The following is a 20,793-nucleotide window of genomic DNA, read 5'->3' on the forward strand; positions in this document are numbered from 1 at the left end:
GGGCAAACTTGTCTTGTTCCTGATCTTAGTGGAAATGGTTTCAGGTTTTCACCATTAAGAATGATGTTGGCCGTGGGTTTGTCATATATGGCCTTTATTATGTTGAGGTAAGTTCCCTGTATGTCTACTTTCCAGAGAGTTTTTATCATAAATGGGTGTTCAATCTTGTCGAAAGATTTTTCTGCATCTATTGAGATGACCATATGGTTTTATTCTTCAATTTGTTAATATGGTGTATCACATTGATTGATTTGCATATATTGAAGAATCTCTGCATTCCTGGGATAAACCCCACTTGCTCATGGTGTATGATCCCTTTAATGTGCCGTTGGATTCTGTTTGCTAGTATTTTGTTGAGGAGTTTTACATCTATGTTCATCAGTGATTATGGCCTGTACCTTTCTTTCTTTGTGACATCTTTGTCTGGTTTTGGTATCAGGGTGATGGGGGCATTGTAGAATGAGTTTGGGAGTGTTCCTCCCTCTGCTTTATTTTGGAAGAGTTTGAGAAAGATGGGTGTTAGTTCTTCTCTAAATGTTTGATAGAATTTGCCTGTGAAGCTATCTGGTACTGGGCTTTTGTTTGTTGGAAGATTTTTAATCACAGCCTCGATTTCAGTGCTTGTGATTGGTCTGCTTATATTTCCTATTTCTTCCTGGTTCAGTCTCGGAAGGTTGTGCTTTTCTAAGAATTTGTCCATTTCTTCCAGGTTGTCCATTTTATTGGCATATAGTTGCTTGTAGTAATCTCTCATGATCCTTTGTATTTCTGCAGTGTCAGTTGTTACTTCTTTTTCCTAATTCTATTGATTTGAGTCTTCTCCCTTTTTTTCTTGATGTGTCTGGTGAATGGTTTATCAATTTTGTTTAACTTCTCAAAGAACCATCTTTTAGTTTTATTGATCTTTGCTATTGTTTCCTTCATTTCTCTTTCATTTATTTCTGATCTTTATGATTTCTTTCCTTCTGCTAACTTTGGTTTTTTTTGTTCTTATTTCTTTAATTGCTTTAGGTGTAAGATTAGGTTGTTTATTTGAGATTTTTCTTGTTTCTTGAGGTAGGATTGTATTGCTATAAAGTCCCCTTTTAGAACTGCTTTTGCTGCATTCCATAGGTTTTGGGCTGTGGTGTTTTCATTGTCATTTGTTTCTAGGTATTTTTTAATTTCCTCTTTGATTTTTTCAGGAATATCTTGGTTATTTAGTAGCGTATTGTTTAGCCTCCATGTGTTTGTATTTTTTACAGATTTTTTTTCCCTGTAATTGACATCTAGTCTCATAGCATTGTGGTTGGAAAAGATAGTTGATATGATTTCAATTTTCTTAAATTTACCAAGACTTGATTTGTGACCCAAGATATGATCTATCCTGGAGAATGTTCCATGAGCAATTGAGAAAAAAGTGTATTCTGTTGTTTTTGGATGGAATGTCCTATAAATATCAGTTAAGTCCATCTTGTTTAATGTATCATTTAAAGCTTGTGTTTCCTTATTTATTTTAATTTTGGATGATCTGTCCACTGGTGAAAGTGGGGTGTTAAAGTCCCCTACTATGATTGTGTTACTGTTGATTTCCCCTTTTATGGCTGTTAGCATTTGCCTTATGTATTGAAGTGCTCCTATGTTGGGTGTACAAATGTTTACAATTGTTATATCTTCTTCTTGGATTGATCCCTTCATCATTATGTAGTGGCCTCCTTTGTCTCTTATAATAGTTTTTATTTTAAAGTCTATATTGTCTGTTATGAGAATTGCTACTCCAGCTTTCTTTTGATTCCCATTTGCATGGAATATCTTTTTCCATCCCCTCACTTTCAGTTTGCATGTGTCCCTAAGACTGAAATGGGTGTCTTGAAGGCAGAATATATACAGGTCTTGTTTCTGTATCCATTCAGCCAGTCTACATCTTTTGGTTGGAGCATTTAATCCATTTACGTTTAAGGTAATTATCAATATGTATGTTCCTATTACCATTTTATTAATTGTTTTGGGTTTGTTTTTGTAGGTCTTTTCCTTCTCTTGTGTTTCCTGCCTAGAGAAGTTCCTTTAACATTTGTTGTAAAGCTGGTTTGGTGGTGCTGAATTCTCTTAGCTTTTGCTTATCTATGGAGGTTTTAATTTCTCTTCCATATCTGAATGAGATCCTTGCTGGGTAGAGTAATCTTGCTTGTAGGTTTTTCCCTTTCATCACTTTAAATAATGTCCTGCCACTTCCTTCTGGCTTGCAGATTTTCTGCTGAAAGATCAGCTGTTAACCTTATGGGGATTCCCTTGTATGTTATTTGGTTTTTTTCCCTTGCTGCTTTTAATATTTTTTCTTTGTATTTAATTTTTGATAGTTTGATCAATATGTGTCTTGGAGTGTTTCTCCTTGAATTTATCCTGTATGGCACTCTCTGTGCTTCATGGAATTGACTATTTCATTCCCATATTAGGGAAGTTTTCAACTCTAATGTCTTCAAATATTTTCTCAGTCGCTTTCTTTTTCTCTTCTTCTTCTGGGACCCCTATACTTCTAATGTTGGTGCGTTTAATGTTTTCCCAGAGGTCTGTGATTGTTTTCATTCCTTTTTCTTTATTCGGCTCTGCGGCAGTTATTTCCATTATTTTATCTCCCAGGTCACTTATCTGTTTTTCTGCCTCAGTTATCCTGCTATTGATTCCTTCTAGAGAATTTTTCATTTCATTTATTGTGTTGTTCGTCATTGTTTGTTTGATCTTTAGTTCTTCTAGGTCCTTGTTAAACGTTTCTTCTATTTTCTCCATTCTATTTCCAAGATTTTGGATCATCTTTACTATCATTACTCTGAATTCTTTTTCAGGTAGACCGCCAATTTCCTCTTCATTTGTTTGGTCTGGTTGGTTTTTACCTTGCTCCTTCATCTGCTGTGTGTTTCTCTGTCTTCTCATTTTGCTTACCTTACTCTGTTTGGGGTCTCCTTTTTTCAGGCTGCAGGTTCATAGTTCCTGTTGTTTTTGGTGTCTGCTCCAAGTGGCTAAGGTTGCTTCAGTGGGTTGTGTAGGCTTCCTGGTGGAGGGGACTGGTGCCTCTGTTCTGGTGGATGAGGCTGGATGTTGTCTTTCTGGTGGGCAGGACTGCGTCTGGTGGTGTGTTTTGGGTTGTCTGTGACCTTATTATAATTTTAGGCAGCCTCTCTGCTAATGGGTGGGGTTGTGTTCTTGTCTTTTTAGTTGTTTGGAATAGGATGTCAAGCACTGTAGCTTGCTGGTCGTTGAGTGGAGCTAGGTGTTAGCATTGAGATGGAGATCTCTGGGAGAGCTTTCGCCATTTAATATTTATATGGAGCTGGGAGGTCTCTGGTGGAGCAATGTCCTGAACTCAGCTCTCCCACCTCAGAGGCGCAGGCCTGACACCTGGCTAGAACATCAAGACCCTGTGAGCCACATGGCTTGGAAGAAAAGGGAGAATGAGAGAGAAAGAGAGAGAGAGACAGAGAGAGAGAGGGAGAAAGAAAGAAAGAAGAAAGAAAGGAAGGAAGGAAGGAAGGAAGGAAAGAAGGAAAGAGAAAGAAAGAAAGAGAAAAAAGTTATTAAAATAAAAATTAAAAAATTATTATAAATAAAAAGAAATTAAAAAGTAATAAAAAAAGAAAGGTAGAAAGAAGAGAGCAATGAAACCAAAAAATCCACCAATGATAACAAGGGCTAAATACTATCCAAAAAAAAACAAAAAACAGACAGGCAGAACTCTAGGACAAATGGTAAAAGCAAAGGTATACAGACAAAATCACACAAAGAAGCATACACATACATACTCACAAAAAGAGAAACAGGAATATATATATATATACATATATATATATATGTATATATATATATATGTATAAAAAAAAGAAGAGAGAAACCAAATCAATAAACAAATCTACCAATGATAATAAATTCTAAATACTAAACTAAGATAAACATAAAACCAGAAACAAATAAGATGCAGAAAGCAAACCCCAAGTCTACAGTGGCTGACAAAGTCCACTGCCTCAATTTTGGGATGATCCACTGTCTATTCGGGTATTCCAGAGATGCACGGTACATCAAGTTGATTTTGGAGATTTTCAATCTTCTGCTCCTGAGGCTGCTGGGAGAAATTTCCCTTTCACTTCTTTGTTCGCACAGCTCCTTGGGGTTCAGATTTGGATTTGACCCTGCCTCTGCATGTAGGTCACCTGAGGGCATCTGTTCTTTGCCCAGACAGGACGGGGTTAAAGTAGCAGCTGAGCAAGGGGCTCTGGCTCAGTCAGGCCAGGGGGAGGGAGGGGTACAGAATGCGGGGCTAGCCTTTTGTGGCAGAGGCCAGCATGGCGTTGCACCAGCCTGAGGCATGCTGTGTGTTCTCCCAGGGAAGTTGTCCCTGGATCACAGAACCCGGGCAGTGGCGGGCTGTACAGGCTCCTGGGAGGGGAGGTGTGGATAGTGAGCTGTGCTTGCACACAGGCTTCTTGGTGGCTGCAGCAGCAGCCTTAGCACTTCATGCCCATCTCTTGTGTCCACACTGATAGCAGCAGCTTGTGCCCATCTCTGGAGCTCATTTAGGTGGTGCTCTGAATCCCCTCTCCTCGTGCCCCCCAAAACAACAGTCTCCTGCCTCTTAGGCAGGTCCAGAGTTTTTCCCGGACTCCCTCCCGGCTAGCTGTGGCACACTAGCCCCTTCAGGCTTTGCTCATGCAGCCAATCCCAGTCCTCTCCCTGGGATCTGACCTCCAAAGCCTGAACCTCAGCTCCCAGCCCCCGCCTGCCCCAGCAGGTGAGCAGACAAGCCTCTCAGGCTGGTGAGTGCTGATTGGCACCTATCTTCTGTGTGGGACTCTCTCCGCTTTGCCCTGTACACCCTTGCTGCTGCACTCTCCTCTGTGGCTCCGAAGCTTCCCCCTCACCACCCCCTATCTCCACCAGTGAAGGGGATTTCTAGTGTGTGGAAACTTTTCCTCCTTCACAGCTCCCTCCAAGAGATGCAGGTCCTGTCCCTATTCTTTTGTCTCTGTTTTTTTTTTTCTTTTTTTTTTTTTTTTGCCCTACCCTGGTACGTGGGGAGTTTCTTGCCTTTTGGGAAGTCTGAGGTCTTCTGCCAGCATTCTGTAGGTGTTCTGTAGGAGTTGTTCCACATGTAGATGTATTTCTGATGTATTTGTGGGGAGGAAGGTGATCTCCACATCTTACTCCTCCGCCATCTTGAAGGTCTCTCCCTCCTATCCTTTTTTACATCTATTTTTCTCTTCAGATAGGACTTACTCTTCAAAGTGTGACTAGGTTAGATGCTCATGACTCAACGTTTGGCCCAACAGCATTGGTATCACCTGGGAGCTTTAAGAAATGTAGACTCTTAGGGACTTCCCTGGTGGCTCAGTGGTTAAGAAGCCGCCTGCCAATGCAGGGGACACAGGTTCGAGCCCTAGTCTGGGAAGATCCCACATGCTGCAGAGCAACTAAGCCCATGTGCCACAACTACTGAGCCTGCGCGCTAGAGCCCGTGAGCCACAACTACTGAGCCCTCGTTCCACAACTACTGAAGCCCGCGCACCTAGAGCCTGTGCTCCACAACAAAGAGAAACCCCCGCAATGAGAAACCCACGCACCACAACGAAGAGTAGACCCCGCTCGCCGCAACTAGAGAAAGCCCCCACGCAGCAATGAAGACCCAATACAGCCAGAAATAAATTTATTTATTTATTTATTAAGAAAAAGAAATGCAGACTCTTAGGCCCCACTGGAGATCTGTTGAATCAGAATGTGCATTTTAACTGGTGATGTATACACTCGCTAAAGTTTTACAAGTCCAGCTTTAGGTCCTCTTTCCAGAGAGCCCACTCAAGAACTTTCATCCTCCACATCCTCAACATTTAAACCACTGTCCCTAGGAGTTCTGGGCTCATCCAATCAACCTGTCAGTATCATCAGCCTTCAGGTCACCAGATAGTTTCTCTTAGGGATTCATGGAGTCACTCACCCCTCAGTACAGAGAAGGCAGCCTTTATCTTACCCTGGGAGGTACTTTTATAAAGATGTTTTGAAGTTCCATTGAAGCCATGCATGTATCTCTTCTGGTTGACCTCTATTCCATCATAATTAGGGGACAAGGTGTTTACTTATGTCCCTGGGTACTGACAGGGAAGAAAACTGCAAACACCGCCCAAATTTACCAGTGGAGTTGGGGCTGGTAACTCACTTTAGCCCTGACTCCCCCCAGACCAAGGATTTGTACCAGTTGTTCTCTTAATGGGACTTCACTTTTGTAAACCAGTATGGAGTATGCTTTACAAAATCCCTTTAACAATGTCAATGTTCCAGGAAGAAGGGGCATCCTAAGGGCTTGTACCACATTTTTTAAAACCTTTTATTTTGAGAAAATTGTAGATTCACATGCAGTTGTAATAAACATTGGGTCAGCCAAAACATTTGTTTGTTCTTTTCCGTAAGACGGCTCTAGTAGCGCTTAGTTGTCTTTGACTTCATTTGAAACAATTTTGTTACATTGTACTGTGACAGCTGCCATATCAGTGTGCATTTTTTAAAAAAACATCAAAATTGGTGTAATTTTTGTGTAGCCATTTTAATATTGCAGATGGAAGAAAAAAAAGCAACATTTTCAGCATATTATGCTTTATTATTTCAAGAAAGGTAAAAACGCAACTGAAATGCAAAAAATGATTTGTGCAGTGTATGGAGAAGGTATTGCGACTGATCAAATGTGCCATAAGTGGTTTGCGAAATTTTGTATTGGAGATTTCTCACTGGACAAGGTTCCACGGTCTGGTAGACCAGATGAAGTTGACAGGGATCAAATCGAGACATTAATTGAGAACAATCAACGTTATACCATGCAGGAGATAGCCAACATAGTCAAAATATCCAAATCAAGCACTGAAAATCATTTGGACCAGCTTGGTTATGTGAATCGCTTTGATGTTTGGGTTCCACATAAGTTAAGCAATAAAAAACCTTCTTGACCATATTTCTGCATGAAATTCTCTACTTAAACATAATGAAAACATTCCATTTTTAAAACAAATTGTGACGGGCAACAAAAAGTGGATACTGTACAAAAATGTGGAATGGAAGAGATCGTGAGGCAAGTGAAATGAACAACCACCAACCACACCAAAGGCCGGCCTTCATCCAAAGAAGGTGATGTTGTGTATATGGTGGGATTGGAAGGGAGTCCTCTATGATGAGCTCCTTCTGGAAAACCAAATGATTAATTCCAACTGAAAGCAGCATTTGACGAAAAGCATCTGCAGAAAATGCAAAATCTTACATCAGGATAATGCAAGACCACATGTTTCTTTGATGACAAGGCAAAAACTGTTACAGTTTGGCTGGGAAGTTCTGATTGATCCACCGTATTCACCAGACACTGCATCTTCGGATTTCCATTTATTTTGGTCTTTACAAAATTCTCTTAATGGAAAAAATTTCAGTTCCCTGGAAGACTGTAAAAGGCGCCTGGAACAGTTCTTTGCTCAAAAAGAGAAAAAGTTTTGGGAAGATGGAATTATGAAGCTGCCTAAAAAATGGCAGAAGGTAGTGGAACAAAACAATGAATACGCTGTTCAAATAAAGTTCTTGGTGAAAATGAAAAATGTATCTTCATTTTTACTTAAAAACCAGAGGAACTTTTTGGCCAACCCAATAATAGAGAGATGTCGCATCCCCTTCACCCAGTTCCCCCCAGTAGTAATGTACTGAAAAACTATGGTTCAATATCACAACCATGGTTTATGCCCCTGTCTGCCATATGGCTCTCTCTGCCCACACTCACTTTGATTCTGCAGACCTCCTTCATGTTTCCCACTCTTCTGAGTACCTTCCAAATCGCTTATCAACATCAGCTGCAATTCCTTTGTGTCTTGTTCCGATCATAATCTCCTAATCCTCCCCAGATGCCATGCCAAGCCCAGCAGTGCAGCGGAGCCTGCAACCACAGCTCATGACTCAGCACCTCAGACAGAAGAGCTGAGCCTCTGGCCCCAGGGACCTAGGCCAGCACTAGCCACTCACTCTTTCCAAGCCCAAGGGACAATTCTGTCTCCATTCCTATTCTGCCAGGAATAAAGCAGAACTATTTCTGCAAGGCAGAAAGGCAGAGAGTACAGCCTGAATTGAACAAGGTGAGAACAGGGGCCTGCGGATAAGGAAGTCCGTGCAGGGGGTGGACACAGCCTTAGCACTGGAATTTTTACCACATGGGCCAGGACTTTCCTCGGTTCTAAGCATCATGATGATAAGTACAACAATGCTAGTTATCATTTATGGAGTATTTGATGTGGGATGGGAACTTTTAAAGTATACTTTCCATGTATCAGCTCACCAAATCCTCATGGCCACTCTACTAGTTAAACAGGAGGGAAGGGGGCAGGGCACAACCTCTGAAAGAATGATGTAGCCCGAGGACATGACATAAACTGATTAGAACCAAATGGGTCCAAGATGGCAGACAAGTCAATTTCCACTAGACCTTGAGCCTAAGCATACGCTCACTGTAACACATCAGCAAGCTAAATGACACACCCACAGGCGCCATGACAGTTCCAAGGCCCACCATAAGGATCAAAAAGTTGGCAGTGGCCCAATTCCTGGAAATCCCCACCCCTTCCTAAAATAGCTGGAATACTCCTCCCACTCATTAGCCTATGAAATTACCCACCCCTATAAAAACTGACAACCCCTTTCCCTGGTGCCTTCTCTCACCTTCTGAGATGGCCCACACTCTGTGTGGAGTGTGTTTCTCTCTAAACAAATCCACTTCTTACCTATCACTTTGTCTCTCACTGAATTCTTTCTGCGATGAGACATCAAGAACCTGAGCTTCACTAAGTCCTGAAACCAGATGTGTGATCTCAGTTGGAAGACCGTGGGTTTTGGCCAGGTTTGAATCCCAGCACGTGGGTTATTCAGGTCCCAATCTAAGGTGTATGGTTTCACAAGGACAGTTCTATTCTCTTCTCCATTTTACTAGTAAGGAATCTGGGACCTGACATAACACAGGGATTTAAAGCAGCCAACTTCAACACCCAATTAACCTCATTCCCTCTCAAATGAGTAGACATCTGCAGCTCCTGGTTCTACAAACATTAAGAGAAAGTCCTGTGTCCCCTTCCTACTAATGCAGACCCAAATCATTTGCAAGCAAGGAAGGAGAGTCCATGCGGGGTGGGGAGCATGTCACAGGCAACAGCTGTGCCACCTATTAATCAACCTTTAGTTCTTGTCTGAAGAGTTGGGTGGTGGTGCCTTGTCCACATAAACCAATGTCTTTCTGGCAGTTTACACATTCTACAATGAAGGAAGGCAACCAAAAAGTTGCTACGTGTACAAAAACGTTTGAGAGGATATGGTATGCAGCAAGCTTCAGGCAAGGGATGCAGGCGAGCATGGTTCTCATCCACCTGCTCATGGTCCTGTGGCATACCACAAACCAGCAAGGACACATTGCAGCTTCATGGTATGCCACAGCCCCAAACGCATATTTGTCACATACCATTCACTCTGACAACATGCATTCCACATGGCCCAGAATCCTGCAACTCTTGCTGTTTTGCCTTCAGATGTGAAAGCTTGCTCACAGTAGATACTTCTTGATAGAGGACCTCTGAGCCCAAGCTGAATGTTATTTGACCAATGTGTTAGATTCTTTTCCCCTCTCACTTTAAGCCACACCTCCATATTCTTTAGTTTTTTTTTTTTTTCCCGGTTCGCGGGCCTCTCACTGTTGTGGCCCCTCCCATTGCGGAGCATAGGCTCCAGACGTGCAGGGCCAGCAGCCATGGCCCACGGGCCCAGCCGCTCCGTGACACATGGTATCCTTCCAGATCGGGGCACGAACCTGTGTCCCCTGCATCGGCAGGCGGACTCTCAACCACTGCACCACCAGGGAAGCCCCACACCTCCATATTCTTCACACACCCCAGCTTGCCTTGTCTGCTAAATATTTCGTACTGTCCAGAAGAGGACTGCCTTCTAGACAATTCCTTGTCTCCTTAACCCAGGCTTGTCATGGGACCTCCTGACACTGAGGGCTGCCAAGAACAACTTGGAATTCTTGCAATCAACACACGCCATGCACCTCCCAGCCACCCCTCACACTCGGGGAGCCCCACCTTTCCTGGGCACATTCCATCCCCACTCATCCCACCCACCCTGCTCCTTCATTCCATCTTTGGGTGGTGCCACTCAAGCCTGTAAGCTGCTCTTTTCCCTTAGGCAAGGGATTTGGGTTTGACAGTTTTATCTACACTATGTGGTCTAGGGCAATATTTTAGGATTTAATAATCAGAAGATTGTGGCTTCCAGTCCTCATGCTTATGCTAAGAACATTCCCAGGTATCAGTAGTGTTCAGAATCACTGTGTTATCAACAATCCACGTGGACCTTAACATTCCTGGCACAACCTTCATTACCAGGTTGGGCACAAAATTTTAAGGCGTGGGGAGGGGTGGTAAAGTTGACTTTACCCACCACCCCCAATTCCTTATTCTACTGCTCCTAAATAACAAATATCTTCTACTTAATGACCCCCTCCTTTGCTTGCTTGCTTTCTTTCATCTTTGCTTTTTATATATGCTGTTTTATATGTTTCGTGTATGTTCATAGACTGGTTTCAATCCTTTCTGGTTCTAAATGGCGGAAGGAAGGGAGAGACGGAGGGAGGGAGATGCAAACAAAATTAAGAAATTCCAGACAGAACTCTGTCCACAGCAAATAAGCTCAGACTGCCTTAGAAATTTAGGTTTTCCATCCACGCAAAGCAAGGGGCAACCAAGGGGCAGGAAGCATCTGAAATCTGATAGGTAAGCATTGAATAGCCCAAATTTCTTGTATTCCGTGCACATCTTCATAAGTGTGTTAAAATTTCTGATTCTCTTTCTCCATTTGTAAAATGAGGTGGGAATTATGAAACTAGACCACAATAACCAGCATAAGACAACCTCTTATAAAATATGGGCATTACAAATACAAAGTAGCATTATTAGGGTAAATTTAAAACTCTGTTCCAAGCAGTATAATAATTATTGGAACAAAAGAATCATTTGTCACTACTATCTAGGTAGAATAGCAAATGCTAATTCCAGTTTAGAAAAATCCTATTTCTGATTAAAAAAAATACTTGATAATTATGGGAATGAGTACAAATAGCTTAAAGCACCCCAGCAACTTTCCTCACTTTTGATCTTAGAAAGAGCACCTTTCTTCAGTTCCTCTTAGAAAGAAATGACCCGGGAGCAATCTGTTTCATATTTCACATGCTCGGCCTCTTTTTGCTTTCTGTTGCTGGGTCTTCCATCTCTGTACTAACTGTGGCCTCTTCTCTGCTCACTTTACACCCTCTCCCTTCCAGTGTTTCTGTAATTCCTAATGGGGATACTACTGGCATTGTGGCTGGGACAATTCATCATGTGCAACTGTCCTGTATATTGCAGAACAGTTAGCATCCTTGATCCCCACTCAGTCCTGCCAGCAGTACCACCTCTAGTCATTGTGCCAACCAAAAAAAACCCTTGTATATTTCAAAATGGCCCTTGGAGAGGCAGCACCACTCACAAAGTTTGAGAATTTCTGTGTCGTTTTACCATTCCCAGTCCAAATATCTCCCCTATGTGTTAGTCCATTGTTGACTAGATAGTCTCACTTGGATGATGCAAAAGAACTTTAACTGCCTGTCTAAAGCAGAACCCATCATCTCCCACTTCCCCAAATCTGATTTTCCTCATGAATTCCTATCTCTGTTGACCACACGTAATCATCAAAGCCAGAAACCTAGGTATCAACTTTCACTCCTTCCTCTTCTTCAAATCCCACATCAATTAATCACCAGTTCTACCTCTTTAATAATTTTGTATCCATCTCTTCCTCACTCTCTCTCTCTACATAATAACCATTTCTTTCCCAAACCAGAGATCAACATAAGATCTTCAGCCTGCTGGTTGGCTGTGAAAGTCCTCCCAATAAACTGTGTAATGATCAAATGAGTTTAGAGGGAATCATTGGATAATAAACATCATAAGTATCTAAACTCATATACTTCTTATTGAGTAAAGATATAGTTCTATTCAGAATCTTTCTTCCTCTAATTTCTTTTATTACTAGACAGTGAACTTCCTAGAGTAGATGTGTTAAGGCAGCTTTTGTTCCAACTAAGTGAGCTAAGGTCAAAATGCTTGTGCATTTCTATCCTAGACAATAAGTTCTTAAATATACGAACTTGAATCTCATCCTTTTCCTCTCTCTTCTTCTTTCCAAGTCTGTTCTCCTCTTTCTAAAATACTTATTTGCAATTGTCACACCTCTGCTGAAATATGTTCAATGGATTTTTGTCACCTAAAACATACATCTTGGTTGACCTCATGTGAAATATAAGGTTATGGTCCCTCTCAACCTCTACAGCTTCTCTCTCTCTCTCTACCTAGGTCTCCAAATTTCACATGAAGCTCTAGCAATGCCAAACTCTTTGAGTTTCAAACACTACACCTTGTAGTTCTGTACCTCCCTACTTTTACACATGTAGCTCTCTCAGCCTGGAATTGCTTCCCATTGATTTGACTTCACTTATGTTTTAGAAGTATCAATGTTGATACTGTATAGAAAACAGACTTTAGGAGGCCAGAGTAGAAGCAGGGAGGCCAGAGCTGATTGATGGTGGCTTAGCCCATGGTGATAACAGTTAAGGTAGAGAATAGTGCTCAGATTCTCATAGGTTTTTAAGGTTTCCACTTTATATATCTTATTTAAAAGCCTATCAAAAATTTTAAACTAGTTGACACGTGGGAAAACTGAGTCACAAGGTAATCAAGTATCTTGTCAGTATTATACCTGAAAGTTCCATAATTCATTTTCTCACATAAAGAGATTTTCTGTCAAAAAAACCCCCTGATACTCTTTGTAAACTGAGCAGGGGTCTCATTTCTATCTCTCTTGAGGATCTTAAAAGATAAGTGCTTATCTTAATTATCTTGAAAATAATTCCCCATTTGAGGTTTTTTTTGTTTTGTTTTATTTTGTTTTAAGCAATGCTCATCATAAGAAAAACCATAAAATTAGTAAAGTTTCTCTCTGGCTTTTGGCTTTCTCTTCTTTTTTGGCACTCTTCTCTTAAACTCACAGTATTCCCATATCCTCATAAGGTTCTTTATCCTATTAACTGCATTGGTAACAGTAACAGTAGTAGCAGCAAAAGTAGGAGTAGTGGAAATAGTAGTGATAATATAATACATTAACTGACGTTCATGGAATCTTGCCATGCTAAAGGTTCATGCAGAGTATCTCATTTAATTCTTATAGGAACCCTAAGAAGTAGGTAGTATACTTACCCCCGTTTTGCAGGTAAGGCAATAGAGGTTCTGAAACATTATATAATTTGTTCAAGATCATTCACCTAACAAACTGTGGAGTGAAATTCAATCCCAGATTTCATGTCCTGTCCCCTTATCCACTACACCATATTGGCTCCCTTATAGGCATTTTATCTAGATTCCAATTACCATGTAATTATAGATTAATTTAATAAAGGATTTTAAATGTCTTAAAATTAAAAATATAAGTTTTTGTTTATTGTAGAAAATTTGGAAAACCTAGAAAAGCACAAAGCAGAGAATATTTCTATAATCACATCAGGCAGGGATAGCTATTAATATTTTTGTATTCTCTACATCATGCTTATAATAGGTTAATATTGTTGTGATTAAGCACACTTTTTTGTAATCTAATTTTTTCAACTTAATAAAATTGTTAAAACATTTTCCCATATCACTAAGTTATATTTATAAAAAATATTTTTCTGTAGTTAAACAGTATGTCATTATGTGGATGCACCAACAAATTTATTCCACCAATCCCATACCATTGGACACTTAGGTTAAATTTTTTACTTATTATAAGTTAAATTTTTTTATTATAATTAATTCTATAATGAATACTTGCATACATGTCTGATTATTTTCTCTGGATAAAGCCCTAAGAGAAAAATTGCTAGTTCAAAAATAGAAAATGCTTAAGCTTTTTTCTCATTTTGCCAAAATGTCTTCCTGAAAGATTGTTCAAACTTAAGCACCAACCAGTAGTTTTTTAATGTGGCCTACTTCCACACACTCCAGCTAATGCTCAATATTAACTGTTACTATTTTTATTATCTGGAGTTATTTTCTTTTCCTTTTAATAGTTCATCCCATTTACTTTATTTTTAAAATCACAAAGGGAAGGACTTTTGCTTCCACTCATGAAGGAGTAGTAACTGTATGGTATTTGCACCCCTCCCCCCATAACCCATAAACACTACAGAATTGGACAAAATGTATGAAATATCTGTTTTCAGGTATTAGATAACAGACAGTACAAATCTGTGATCCCTGAGAGTATAATTTGCACCCTAGAGCCAATTTATTTCCTAACCTTTGGGCAGGGCAGGAGAGCCCATGCAGAGCTTGGCAACTTCTCTGAGTTGAGGAGAGAGAGAGATAGGAGCTTGGAAAGGCTGAGGCAGATAAAAATTGCAGGGAAGCATTCCAGAGAGGAAAGAGCTACACAAAACAATTGCTCCGGAAAACTGCATAGGAGTCTCATTGAGTCTCAGGCTGAATCCAAAAGTGAACATGTGTAATGAACACCACAAAAACAGGCAAAGAACAATTGCAAGTGCTCTCTAACTGGACAATTCTCTGAGCTCAAACTGGGTTAAGAGACATTCAGAGTGTTATCATTCAGAGTGGAAAGACCTCATTGAATACCTAAGCATTCAGTAAAGACTACAGAAAACTCAAGCCTTAGTAGTGGGAATAAACTAGCCTTATATAAGGCTATTCTAGACCTGCCCTAACAAAGTTTAACAATCCTCAAAAGGATCAAACGAATCACAAGTAACATAACTGATTGCCAAAACAACTCCCAATGCTCTCTAAAGGAAAACAACAAAATATATTCAATAATGTAACATTCCTAATATCCAACATCAAATAAAAAATTACCAGATATGTCAAGAAGTAGCAAAATGTGACCTCTAATCAGGAAAAATATTAGTCAGTGGAAATAAACCCAGAAGTGGCAGAGATGTGGAACTAGAAGACAAGGACTTTTTAAAAGACTTATTATAAAAACTCAACAATTTAAGAGAAAACAAAGACATGAAGAGATAAGAAGTTGAAAACATAAAAAGGAGCCACATAAATATTGTAGAGGACCAAGACACAATAGCAGAAATAAAACATTCACTTATGAATTTAAGAGCCAATTAGATATTGCAAAAAAAAAAAAGATCACTGAATTTGGAGACATAATAATACAAACTATCCAAAATCAAGCACAGAAAACAGAAAGGCTGGGGAAGAAATGAATGGGACCTCAGCAACATGTGGTACAATATCAAACCAAGTAACATATGTGTAACTGAAGTCCTAGATCAAGAGATGGGAAAGAGGCAGAAAAAATATTTAAAGAAAAAATGGTTGAATATATCCCAAAATTGATTTAAAAAATTGAAACCTACACCTTCAACACATTGTATATCACCTATACTCCAATAAAACTTAAAAAAAAACGTACACCTTCTAAATGCTTGAAAAATCTCAAGAAGATAAATTTTTTAAATTCCACATCCATAAACAGAGACTACATTCTGGGCCATAAAGCACATCTTACAAATTTAGAGGAATAGAAATCATACAGTGTCTGTTCTCAGACCACAATGGAATTAAAACAGAAATCAACCACAGAAAGATAACTGAAAAATACCAAACTACATGGAGATTAAACAACACACTTCTAAATAACACATGGGTCAAAGAAGACATTTCAAGAGAAATTTTTAAATATCTTGAACTAAATGAAAATGAATAACTTATCAAACTTTGTGGGCTGCAGAAAAAGCAGTCCTTAGAGGGAAATTTATAGCACTTAATAATCTATTAGAAAAGGGAAATGATCTAAAGTCAATAATCTAAATTTCCACCTTAGAAACTAGAAAAAGAAGAGAAAATTAAATCCAAAGTAAGCAGAAGAAAAGAAATAATAATAATTAGAGCAGAAACCATTAAAATTTAAAACAGGAAACAGAAAAAATCAGCAAAACCAAAACCTGGTTCTTTAAAAAGATCAACAAAATTGATAAGGCTCTAGCAGGCTAACTAAGAAAAAGAGAGGACACAAATTACTAATATCAGAAATCAAAGAAGGGATATCACTACAGATCCCATGGAAAATAAAAGGATAATAAAGTAATACTATGAACAACTCTATGCCCACAAACCTGATAATCTAGTTGAAATGGACCTATTCCTTGAAAGATACCATCTGCCAAAACTCATACAAGAAGAAATAGACAATATGAATAGAACTGTATGTAGTAAATATATTGAATTAATAATTAATAATCTTCCAAAAGAGAAAGCACCAGGCTCAAGTGAGTTTACTGTAATTCTACCAAACATTTTTATTTATTTTATTTTTTTTTTTGCGGTACACGGGCCTCTCACTGTTATGGCCTCTCCTGTTGTGGAGCACAGGCTCTGGACGTGCAGGCTCAGTGGCCATGGCTCATGGGCCCAGCCACTCCGCGGCATGTGGGATCTTCCCGGACTGGGGCACGAACCCATGACCCCTGCATCAGCAGGCAGACTCTCAAACACTGCGCCACCAGGGAAGCCCTCTACCAAACATTTAAGAGAGAAATTATACCAGTTCTCTACAATCTCTTTCAGAGGAAAGAAACAGAAGGAGTATTTCCTAACTTATTCTATGAGGCCAGCATTATCCTAACATCAAAGTCAGACAGATATCGCAAGAAAATAAAACTACAGACCAATATCTCTCATGGACATTGATGTAAAAACCCCTCAACAATATATTAGCAAATCAAACCCAACAATGTATAAAAATAATTATACACCACAAACAAGTGGGATTTATCCCAGGTATGAAAGGCTGATTCAACATTAAAAAATCAATTAATGCAATCTATCACATCAACAGGATAAAAAAGAAAAATCACATGATTATATCAATAGATGTGGAAAAAACATTTGGCAAAATTCAACACCCATTCATGATAAAAACTCTCAGTAAACTAGGAGTAGAGGGGCTCTTCCTCAACTTGATGAAGAATATCTGCAAAAAAACTACAGCTAACATCATATTTAATGGTGAAAAATTTGAAGCTTTCCCACTAAGATTAGGAAAAAGGCAGAGATGTCCCTCTCACCACTCCTTTTCAACATCATACTGAAAGTTCTAGCTAATGCAATAAGACAAGAAAAGGAAATTAAAGGTATTCAGATCAAGAAGGAATAAATAGAACTATCTTTGTTCATAGATGATATAGCCATCTATGTAGAACCTGAAAAATTAACAAAAAAATTTCTGGATCTAATAAGCAATTATAGCAAGGTTTCAGGACACAACGTTAATATATAAAAGTTAATGACTTTCCTATACATCAGCAACTAACAAATGAAATTTGACATTATAAACACAATACCATTTACATTAGCACCCTGAAAGATGAAATAGTTAGCTACAAATTTAACAAAATGTATACAAGATCTATTTGAGGAAAACTACAAAACTCTGGTGAGAGAAATAAAAGAAGAGCTAAATAAGAGAGCTATTCCATATTCATGGATAGGAAGACTCAATATTGTCAAGATGTCGGTCCTTCCTAACTTGATCTATAAATTCAATGCAATCCAAATCAAAATCCCAGTGAGTTATTTTGGGGTACTGATAAACTAGTTCCAAAGTTTACATTGAGAGGCAAAAGCTGCAGAATAATCAACACAATATTGGAGGAGAAGAACAGAGTTGTAAGAATTTTAAAGACTTACTATAAAGATACAGTAATCAAGACAGGGTGATACTGGTTAAAGAACTGACAAATAGATCAATGGAACAGAATAGCGAGCCCATAAATAGGTCCAAATAAATATAGTCAATTAACCTTTGACAAAGGAGCAAAGGTAATATAATGGAGCAAGATAGTCTTTTTAATATTTGATGCTGGAATAACTAGACATCCATGTGAAAAAAAGAAGAAGAATTGTAGATGCAGACCTTACATCCTTCACAAAAATCAACACAAAATGGATCTTAGATCTAAATGTAAAATACAAAATGATAAAAAAAACTCTTAGAAGATAACATAGGAGAAAATCTAGATGACCTTGGCTATGGCAATGACTTTTTAGATACAACACCAAAGGCATGATCCATGAATGAAATAATTAATAAGCTGGGCTTCGTTAAAATTTTTAAAAATTTGCTCTGAGAAAAATACTGTCAAGAAAATGAGATGACAAACCACAGACTGGGAGAAAATATCTACAAAAGACATACCTGATAAAGAACTGTTATACAAAAATATATAAAGAACTTTAAAAACTCAACAATAAGAAAACAAACTACCCAGTTAAAAGAAAGGGGCCAAAAGCCTTAAATGACATTTCACCAAAGAAAATATACTGATGGCAAATAAGCATATGAAACGATACTCCACATCATATGTCATCAGGGAAATGCAAATTAAAACAAAAATAAGATACCATCAAATAGTTATTAGAATGGCCAAAATCCAGAACACTTACAACACCAAATGCTGGTGAGGATGTGAAGCAAGAGAAACTTTCATTCATTGCTGGTGAGAATGCAAAATAGTATAGCCACTTTGGAAGACAATTTTGCCTTCAATTTTTCTTACAAAACTAAACATGCTCTTACCACATGATCCAGCAATTGAGCTCTTTGGTATTTACCTAAAGGAGTTTAAAACTTATGTCCACACAAAAACCTACATACAGATATTTATAGCAGCTTTATTCATAATTGCCAAAACTTGGAAGCAACCAAGATGGATAAATAAAATAAATGGTAAGTCCAGACAATGGAATATTTTTTAAATATAAAAGAAATAGATCTTTTATCTTAAAAGAAAAGACATGGAGGAAACAAGTGCATATTACTGAGGGAAAGAAGTCAATATGAAAAAGCTACATACTGTATGTTTCCAACTACCTGACAGAGAAAATGCAAAACTTATGGAGACAGTAAAAGGATTAGTGGTTGTCCCATCTTGTGTGTATATGTACTGGGGTTGGGTGGGGGGAGTGAATTTGTGGAACACAGAGGATTTTTAGGCCAGTACTATTTTGATTTTTAGGGTAGTGAAAATACTCTATATGATACTGTAATGATTGATAAATGTCATCATACATTTGTCCAAACCCATAGAATGTACAACACCAGGAGTGAATCTTAATGTAAACTATGGACTTTGGGTGATTTTGATGTGTCAGTGTAGGTTCATCAGTTGTAACAAATGTCCCACTCCAGTGAGGAATGCTGGTAATAGAGGAAGCTATGCATGTTTTGGGCAGGGGGGAATCTCTCTACATTTTTCTCAGTTTTTCAGTGAATCTAAAACTGATCTAAAAAAACCAAAAGTCTTAAAAACAAATGACCACACCAAGTGTGATAGCCAATGTCCAAGATGGTTCTCAATGATCCTCACCTGCTAGTATTTATGCCCTTGTGTATTTTCCTTCCATAAAAAACAGTACTGGCCTGTGTGACTAATTGAATATTGTGGAGATAACAGCACGTGACTTATGACTCTAGGTCGATATGAGTCTCTAAGACACACTGCAGCTTCTGCCTAGCTCTCTTTTGAATCACTTGCTATGGGGGAAGCCAGCTGCCATGTCATGAGGACACTCAAGCAGCTCTATGGAGAGGCCTATATGGAAATAAACTGAGGTGTTCTACCCAAGTCAGCACCAACTTGCCAGCCACATGAGTGAGCCATCTTGGAAGCAGATCCTTTAACTCCTCCAGAAGACTGAAGCCCCAACCAACACCTTGATTGAAACCTTATGAGAGATCTACAGCACAGCCACCCAGGTAAACTAAACCTAAATTTCTGACCCACAGAAACAGTGGGATATAAGAAATTCTTATTGATATTTATTGCCATTTGATATTGTCAATGATATTTCACACAACAATAATGATTGTGTTTCTATTTGTTAGCAAAGGAAAGAAAAAATGAAAAAGAAAATCTTTTCAAAAGTTTACAATAGTATCAAAACAACATGAAATACTTAAGAGATAAGTGTAACAAAATAAGGGAAAACTTCACTAAAAATTAGAGAGCATTGTTAAAAGAAATTAAAGAAGGCTTAAATAAATGGAGATATTTACCATGCTTATGGATTGGAAGATACAGTATTGTTAAAATATCAGTTATCCCTAAATTAACTTAGAGGTTCTGGTATGACCTCAACCAAAAGTCTGGCTGTCTTTTTATAGGAACTGACAAGCTAATTCTAAAATTTACATAGAAATTCAAAGAATCCAGAATAGCAAAACAAGTCTTGAAATAAGAAAAACAAAGTTGGAGGCCTTATATTATGTGATTTCTGAATTATTATAAAGCTACAGAGTTTAAGACAATGTGTTATTAGTGAAAGGTAGACACATAGATTAATGAAACAGAATACAAAGTCCAAAAATAGACCACACATATAAGATCAATTGGTTTTAACTAAGAGTGCTAAGACATTTCAGTGAGAAAAAGAAAATCTTTCAACATATGATGTTGAAATCATTGGATATCATTGGTGAGAAAAATGAAAATCAACTTTTACCTCACACCATACCCAAAAGTTAGCCTGAAGTGGTCATAGAATTAAATGTAAAAGCTAGAACTACAAAATTCCTAGGAGAAAATCTTCGATCTTGAGATAGGTAAGGATTTCTAAATACAGTATACAAAATCACAAACTATGAAGGAAAAACTGATAAATTGGACAG

This window comes from Mesoplodon bidens (genome assembly GCF_964165515.1).
Source record: "Mesoplodon bidens genome assembly, chromosome: 4".
Taxonomy (NCBI): Eukaryota; Metazoa; Chordata; class Mammalia; order Artiodactyla; family Ziphiidae; genus Mesoplodon; species Mesoplodon bidens.